The sequence below is a fragment of the Quercus lobata genome, chromosome 7, assembly GCF_001633185.2.
Source record: "Quercus lobata isolate SW786 chromosome 7, ValleyOak3.0 Primary Assembly, whole genome shotgun sequence".
Classification (NCBI taxonomy): domain Eukaryota; kingdom Viridiplantae; phylum Streptophyta; class Magnoliopsida; order Fagales; family Fagaceae; genus Quercus; species Quercus lobata.
This window is the reverse complement of record NC_044910.1, coordinates 34340657-34350026: the sequence shown is the minus strand read 5'-3', so window position 1 is coordinate 34350026 and position 9370 is coordinate 34340657.

Genomic DNA, 9370 nt, shown 5'->3' with positions numbered 1-9370 from the left:
GAGAGAATTGTAGCAATATATCCCTTGATGTCTAAATTGAGAGTTCAAGTTAGACATAAATTGTGATCTACCAGTTTTTTTATTGCCACTAATGATGGTAATTTCATAATCGCACTCAATTTCTCTCATTCAACACTATCCTAACCAGTAACCTTGTCATTTTGTATTACATGCATTCGGCTAATTCAAAATCATTCTCACAACATTTGAGCCCTATAATTATGAGACTTACATGTTATGAGACATAATTATGAGGCCCATATATTATGAGAGCAAGGTACATGTTAAATTTTAAACATATGAAATAATTATTCCAAGTAAATGTATAACTTATATTTTTTTACGGGAGTATAACTTATCATTGAAGAAAAATGATTGTTTAGTGTGTGTTTGACAAAAATTAAAAGTCAATTTATTTTACTATTCAATTTATTTTTGCTACTATTTAGGAGTCCTACTGTATTTTTTGGTACTATTCATAGATCCTACCATACTAACTTTTACCTTTATTTACAGTATTTTCAGTAAAAAAATTTTAGTTTCAGTAAAATAAACGGGCCAAACATACCCTTAATTAGCATATACTTACCTAGTTATCTTACTCCATAAGAAGAAATAACGACAAACTTTGAGGTCATGTAAGTGACAGGACCCAGCATACGTAGTCATCAATGATCAAACTGAATTCTAGCCATAGAATTCGTTGTTTTGCTCACAATTCACAGCCTCTGGCCCATCACACATGCTTATTTCAACTATATGAAATGCAGGTCACCCTCATCACTGATGGTTCCTACCTTGGAGTGAGGCTCAAATTCTGACAATCCCTTTGGTGGGGGTACTTTAAATTACAGAGCTGGAGTACAGTGGTTAACGTTGAATTTTTTTGGGTAGATTTAGTAACATATTCTAAGATTTTAGCTAATATCAACTAGGTTCAAGATTTTTCAAAACTTGTCATTTCAGTTCTTAAAGCTTACTTAGTTCTTAAAAACTGTTTCAGTCAGTTATTTTCCTCAAATGTTTTAGGGACTAAGTTGGCCTTAAGGATCAAATTGGTCTACTTTGAAAAGTTTTAAACCTGATTGGTATTAGGTTAAACCTCAAAGTTTGTGAATGGAATTTACCTAATGTTTTATTACAGTCGTTAATGAGAGAGAAGCATTTCGAACCCAAATTATTCTTTGTAGGCAAACTCTCAAGCATGTGGTTCATTTCTCTCCAAAAAAAGGATGTGGGTCAATATATTTTTTGTCCAATGAGGCAGTGATATTAAATTGTGAATGCACATTTATATATACGGTGTCTACAGAATCCTAAAGATTATTGGAGTGTATTTTATCGTTATTCTGAGTACAAAAGCAACTGGAGCAGTGTCTAGTAGCTGCTAACTCAACCATGACGTTGTGCATACATCCATATTCAGACTTATTTAAAAGATCAAAAATCTTAATACGGGGAATTCATTGTGAATACCTATGTTTTGTTTAGGCTAAAATTCAAATTGTACTTTTAAAAAAAATAATTTGAGTAAATTGTCATTTTCGTTCTTTAATTTTAGGTCTAATGCTAACTTGATTCTTCTGTCAAGTACTTTTTAAAATCTGCCACTAAACACCTCAAAAGGATGTAGTTTATGTAGTTTTTTTTTTAATAATTATGTACAATTTTTTTTAATAAAATGTAAGAAATAAGATTTTTTTTAAATCCCAACTTTCCTTATGGAAAAAAAAAAAAATTAATAGGTATATTTTAAGTATAAAAAATATATATTTTTAGGCCCCTCTTTCAAATAGCTTGGCTTCCTCCCCTCCAAAATCATTAGCCTACTCCAGCCTAGTCCAACCAAACCTATGTAAATCCTCAACCCAAAACATAACAAATTTTATTAAAAAACAAAACAAAATAATTAACAAAATAAAAACTAATATATGGTGTTTTGTGTCTTTTGTCTTTGTTGGTAAATAAATGCATCTTAATGTATTAAGAAACAATAATTTTGCATATTTGTTTTGGTTAATAATTTGTTAATATTATAAAAATGCTTATTTGAAGGTTTTTTTTTTTTTTTTTTTTTTCACTCTACCTCCTAACTTGAAATTCTGAGTCTGTCTTTGATATCAGGTTCTCTCACCCTTTATTTGGTTGTAGGATTAGGAGGAGAAGAAATAGTAATATATACTAAAATCAGTACTTATATTTTTAAATTAGTAATTTATACTTTTTTTAGAAGAAAATTAGTAATCTATACTTAAAGAATTTAAATACGACCCAATTTCACTAAAATAGGTGAGGTTTAATTTATTTATTTATTTTAATTTTAGATTTAACTTATTATTTTAAAAATTATAGTATTGAATATATTATTTTTTGAAATATTAATACTTAATTTATTATTTTTGAAACTATAAAATTTAATTTGTTACACCCCTGCACTATAGGGTTTAAAATATAACTTATCCTAAAATTGTACCAAGACTAATAAAATGATAAGACGTTTTTAGTTTTGGAACTACTTCTTAATTATCATCAATCCATGCTTTTGATTATAGAGTGAGGTTTGGGTCCAATGTCCAATTGCACCAAACCCGATGAGATTATAACATGGGTCCACTTTTAAACACATGTTATCATCTCAGTGCACTACATGCACTGAACCTAATCTTTATCCTCAATTATTATATATAATAATTGTATTTTTGTGTGCATTTTGCAAATGTCGGGAATTGATTTGACCCCATAACACAAACCTTTGTCATTTGTCAAACTGTTTCAATACTCAGGTCATTTAAATTGTGAAATTTGTAGAACAAATCTGCTCCAATCATAAGATAAAGCATGGATTGATGACAAGAAGTTGTGCCTAAACTGATAAAAATCCAAAAGTTCTGCCCCATCCCTGATGTCTTTTCATTAAATTATAATAGAAGGACAAATCAATATCTCTCATAATATAATAGTAAAATTAATCATTATTTCATTATTTTAAGCAACATTTATCTGTAGTTTTTCCCCTTTTCTGTGTTCATATTTGCTAAATATGGGGATGGCGGCATCTAATTAAACTGATGCTCTCGTATGAATGGGACGAGACAGACAAACATTATTATCTATCAAGCTTTCTTTTCTTATATAAATCATTTGATTCTTGTAATTATTATAGACACTTATCTGTTCTCATAACTTTATTCAACATTATCATTATTCATTTTATAAATTAAAATTTGACTTTATTAATGAATCCAATTTATTTTTTAGTACAAAGCCTTTACAATAACGGTCAGTTTGGTTCTGTTTTAAAGTGGGGTTAAACGGGTTTAGGAGTTTGCTCTTTTGATAGGAATGATGATTTTGCTGAATAGCTCTAAGTCGGAAGTTGAAGACAAATTTAAAGTTTCTCTTTAATACAATAAAAATTTCAACCTATAGTAAATTTTTTATTTGATGATAGAAGGTTTTACTAATTGAGTTAATTAGAGCATACAAAAACAAATTTAAGATTAAGCACTAATATGTCACCGTTAAAATTCTATATCACAAAATACCTCTCCTTCCAAAATTTTACTGCCAAGACAACAGTTTTGTGACATATTATTGGCGCAACACAGCCGGGTGTTTTCAGTTAAAACATTTCTTAATTAAATCTCATCTCTCCAACTATCGAATTATAAAAAAATAAATAAGTTAAATTCTATAATTAAAAGTTAAAACTCTACTTGTAGTGCCAAACAGACATCGACTCTCCGCATGGTAGAGTCCTTTGGCTAAATGCCAGAATGGTAGCATTGTGTCTTCTTGCAGACCAATATTCGCATAATTGGATGCCAATTTGCAAAACTTAATGGCTTTATGTAGGAAGGACCGCTTTCCAATTTGACTGTTCTAGATTTATAATATGTCACACATCTAAGCTGTATACATCTCTTTCCTTTTCAATTTTCATATTAATGAGCATGAATGAATGTTCTCACTGCATCTTAATTAAGAATAGACATAAAAGCTAGACCGTCATTGATTGTCTTATTCACCCGCCTTGCTCTTTTGATGTCCACGCTACATGTGACTGATTGGGGGCAAGTGGCCCATGTCCTTAGCTATTGGCTGCTACATGTAGAAACATCACATCGAACCAGCAATCATCACCATTTAGCAAGAGAATTATATTACTTTACACAGGCTCAGCTCTTTAAGCAGCTAGCTCCACCATTTTCCCAACAATCACATTTCAATGGCTAGTGCTCAATTATCACCTTTCATGGCACCTAACAATCCTCAGAGGGATGAGCTTCACTTCTCTGAGGACCCCGATTTTGCTCTCCATGGTCAGATAATGATGCTTGTTTTTGTTCTGGTTTTTGCATTGTTTCTTGTCTTTCTACTGTTCCTTCTGTATGTAAAGCGACCTCAGGATGATCTGCCCACCAAGCTTGGCGAGCCAGAGCTCAATCAGTCAGTTCCGATCAAAATTGCAGCAACAACTTGAGGAGTGAAAAGAATTTATTCACCGGTGTTAAGTAATGTTAGGATAACATTTCTCGCAACTGCTGAAATGATCTGTTATGATTGGTGCAACAGTAATCTTCGAACTTGAGAAAAAGCGGCGTTGCTTCAATCACAAGTTTTGTCAGTTGATTGCTGGCTAATTATCATGAAAAAATATTGTGAAGGATGATTTCTTCCTATGCTTACTCACCGGTGTTTAGTTTAGGCATAGCAGTATGTGCACTGTGTTTAGACAATAATTGTTACTTAGGGATGTGTTTTGTGTGTATAAGTTGCTGTGCCATATGCCTATATCTATTAATTCTCGGTAAGTTTTATTGCTTCAAGATTAGTCATATTGCTTCTGCTAGAGACAGGAGAGAGATTTATACTAATATAATTCGAATAATTCTTCCAAAAAAGTGGGGATCCTATCTGGTGTATCTCTCACACTTTGTTTATGACTCCTTAATCTTGTTTTCCCAGTTTCTTTTCTTTTATTTTTGTTGAATAATTTCTTTTCCAAACCTTTTAGTTATTCATGGCGTTTTAATAAGAGTAATCAACATTTTAAAGGAGAATCATCTCTAGAATCCATGTATATATATAGCTTAGATTTCTGGGTTTTTTTTTTTTTTTTTGGTATAAATTTTAATAGCATTGTTTTTTTTTTTTTTTTTACAGTAATCATGATCTCTTTGTCATTCACATCCAATTAATATGCATCTTTATATGTAATCAGCCAACAAGCTAATTGGCATAGCATATTCTTCAGTATTTTGAACTTGTAAGGAAGGATTTTTTTTTTTTTTTTTTTTTTTTTTTTTTTTTTTTTTTTTTTTTTTTTTAATTTCGGGGGTTTCAAATTGAGCCACCTGACCTGCATTCTCATAATACTACTGCTAGTATATACCCAAAACTTTGAACTGCATAATCTAAACCAACAATTTCTAGCAAGTTTTTGCCAGATAACTTAATAGAGTGACAAATTAGGAGTATTATATTTTTTTCTAACTGCTGGTAATGGGGGAATAAACTTAAAAGAGATAAAGCTATAATGGTATAATTTCGAAAGTTCTTACGAGCAAGTCTCCCACAATAATTGAGCAAAGTTCTAGTTTATGGACTGCTTTAGTAAATTCTAGCTTTAAGTATTTTTATTAAAAATGCATATTTTATAATAAAGTAGCCACTTGATACATATGGTAATTTTCACTGTCAAAATTGACGGAACTAAGATGAATGTGTCATTTTTGCATAGTTTAGGAATCAATAACATAAAATTCATAGGACAGAGAATCTATTTGCAATTGACTTAAACCTTGAGGGGCTTCTTCTTCTTTTTTGTACATTTTGACCTATTATAGATGAATTTCTAGTTTTCATACCTAGATTTTGTAAATTCTTATAGCATAAGTGATGATAATATAAAATATTATCATAAGTTTGTAACAAAAATAGCTTGTGTATTTATATATATTTTTTATTTAAATTTTATTAGGAGTTCGCTTATTGTATAATACGTAATATATATATATATGCTAGTTCTTACTAAAACTTCTTTATCTTTCATTTTTTTAGTGGTTTCCCTATTCTCTTATTTGGATTGAAAGAAAGACAAAAATAAAACACAAAACTTCCCTTTCTTTATCTTCTTTCTTTTTTATCCCTTCAATGAATTACGTTTTGCCAAAGATATTTTTTTAGAAAGATTCTCCACTGGATAAAAAATGAAAAAAAATAGAAATAATCTAAATAAATGCATATATACGAAAAGGGAGCCCCACTACTTCACACACTTACATAAGGACGACCTCAGAATTTCAAACAAGGAGGCCGAAGTATAAGTGAAAAAATTAAAAATTTAAAAAAACTTCAAATAAACATCCATATAGAATTAAAATGGCTTGGGTTGGGTTAAGCTAGGCTGACTAATAGGAGGGTTAAGGTTTTGAAAGAGAGGGAGCCCAACTATTAAAATAAAAAATAAAAAGACAAAATATGGCTTCTTCTTTTTTGGCCAAAGGGGCCGGGCTCTCACCTTGGTCCGTTCCTATACCTCCATAAAAAGAAATGAATACATAAAATGATTCTCCTTTTGACAAGTGTATATCTTATGAATAGAACTTAGGATTTTTTTTTTTTTCTCACTTTGGTTGTAATGATTTTACTTTATTTGACTAGAATGGTAGTAAATTATATTAATAATTGAGATATTTGGGTTTGTTTTAAAGTGCACATTTAAGGACTTTTTTTAATTTTTATTTATTGTTGGCATGTGAAAAAAAAAAACATCGAGAGAAAAAGAAAAGGAGAAAAATTGATGAAGTATTTAAAAGAGCTTATAGTGGATATTTATTATAATATAGAATTTATAGTGAATATTTATTACAAAAGATGATATATATCATTGTTTTATGTATTGTTTTATGTATTGCCAAGGGTTACGTGTCACCATTTTGTGTTAAAAAAAAAATAATAAATGATTTAAATCTAATCTAGGTAATGTTTGAACTTGGGTAACATGCTAACAGGTTGCCATTGTAAGCCCATTTTGCGTGAACTTGGGCAACTCTTGATCCAATTAAAGATCTATAATCTCGACTTCCATATGGGCCCAACCCAAAGAAAGAGTTCATTTCGGTTTATGGGATAAAGAAAGAAACGATGAGGAACACCTAAACAACAAACCGTTTATGTAAGCTTTATCCCAATAGTCAAGGGCCGTCAACGACTTGTCATTACTATCAACGGCTAAACGATTTCCTGCTGGTACTAAATGCTCATAGTCACATGAGTTAGGGATAAAAGCCATCCACATTCCAAAAACATGTAACTCAATCCACATCAAAAATTCAAATTCACTCTTTTTCATTGTAACTATCCAAAATAACTAAATAAAGAAAAAACATTGAGGATGATCAACAACTAAAATATAATTAAAGATTGACTTATCCACTCATTTTTCCCCTTAATTAATTACCTACAAAATATATATATGTAAGGACAAAAATTTGGAACCCAGGCCCGCACTATATGGAATCCTGGCTCAAAAAGTCCAAAGCAATGAAATTTGTAGAACATGGGTCAAAGAACTAGATTTGGATAAGTTAAGTAGAAGTTAGCATGAGATCAAGTAACACACAGACAAGAACAAAAACTATTATGATGAAATAACCTCCGGTCCGAGGAGACATAGAATTTCATTTATGAATATAGATCACTACTTTAGGATTCTTTTGCATGCTACAGTATTCTCCTCTCTCTCTCTCTCTCTCTCTCCCTCTCTCTATGGGGCTTCTATACATTATATAGGCTCTTCCTTATCATCTGAGCTTTACACTTGTTAATCATCCAAGTCTCCATTTGAGCACCTATCCCATCACACACCTCTTTTAGTCCTTTGTGAGTTGTAGTAGTCAAGGTAACACTGTTCAAGAATCTTCTCCACATTAATACGGCCAGGTAAGTAGTTGTAGTACATTTAATGTGGTGGTGGCAGTTTTTGCTTAGATATTTTGTATTTTCTTCCTTTTCACGTATTTAGGAGATGCGCTTTAGTGGCTTAGACATACCTCCACTTCGGATTTTCAGTGTCCGAGGAATTCCTCCTCGGACCTTTTCTCTTTGTTTCCCGTGATAAGGCTTAACATAGATCGCCTAAGCCACGTTGCCTCCTCAGACGGGCTAGCGTTCTCGAACGGACCCAAGGCCCAACTTGTTACTTTGGGCCATAGCCCCCACAATAGCCCCTCAAAACTCCGATTTTTATCTCCTTCCGAGGAGAAAAGCGGGGTTTTGACTTTTTAAAGGATAAGACCAATTAGTTTCCGGTTCGTACGTGTGGGGACAGTTGCTTTTGATGCGTTACAAGTTACGAGGCACGGCTTATTACTCTAGGTGGCTTTGTGTCTCCCCTATCCAGCGACGAAACACAGATCTAACGACTGGCATTCTTCCTAGAATTTTGTGCGGGAGTAACCTTTCCTTTTCTCTCTTGCTATATAAGGCTCTAAGGAAACTCTTTCCGCTTTTCTTTTTTATTAACACTCAAGAACGCCAGAGAATTCCAGCGCCCAGTTCCTCATTAACATTCCAGGCCCTCAAATTTCCACGACTACCTCAGTGAGAAACCTTTTCCTGAGGAAATCTATGAGAGCTTTAGAGATTGTTGTAAGGATACTCGTAAGTTCTCCTTCCTCTTCATAACCCAATTTTCACCTCGTCCTTCCTCCTCAGCCCACAAGTTCGCCTAGATGGTTAGATTCAATTGTCTAGTAGATACTCCGGCCACCATGGAGGCCTTTAAGGCAAAGTACCGCATCCTACAAGGGGTGGTTTTGGAGTACTGTCCTCCAAAACGAGTGCTGACCGATAGGGAAGTGGGTCAAGTCGTCATTCTCATGATTCCTTTTATAAAAGGAGGAATGACGCTTCCCATGCATAGGATTACCCAGGACCATTTGCATAACCATAGGTTGACACCACATCAATGCACTCCCAACCTGTTTAGGGTCTTGGGCAGCATAGATATTCTGAACGAGCGGATGGGTTTAGGTCTTACATGGCATGATATAGTTCACATGTACGAGTGCCACCATCTTGACAAAGTGGGGTACTGCCTTAAATCTCGGTCCGAGATCGTTAGGCTAATCTCTTGTCTTCCTAAATCCAATAAGAGTATGAAGAATGACTTCCTTATTGCCTCGGGAGAGTGGAGCGATGGTCTTCATTGTCCAACTCGGGTAGGAGATCCAGGTGTGGTGCCTTTAGGATCAATCCCCTGGGAAGGGGGTTTAGCCCTTTAGTTTTATTTTCCTTTTATTAAAGATTCAAAATTTGTAACTTAACTACAATTTCCTTCTCAGCTGTTTTGCAGATAGAGCAC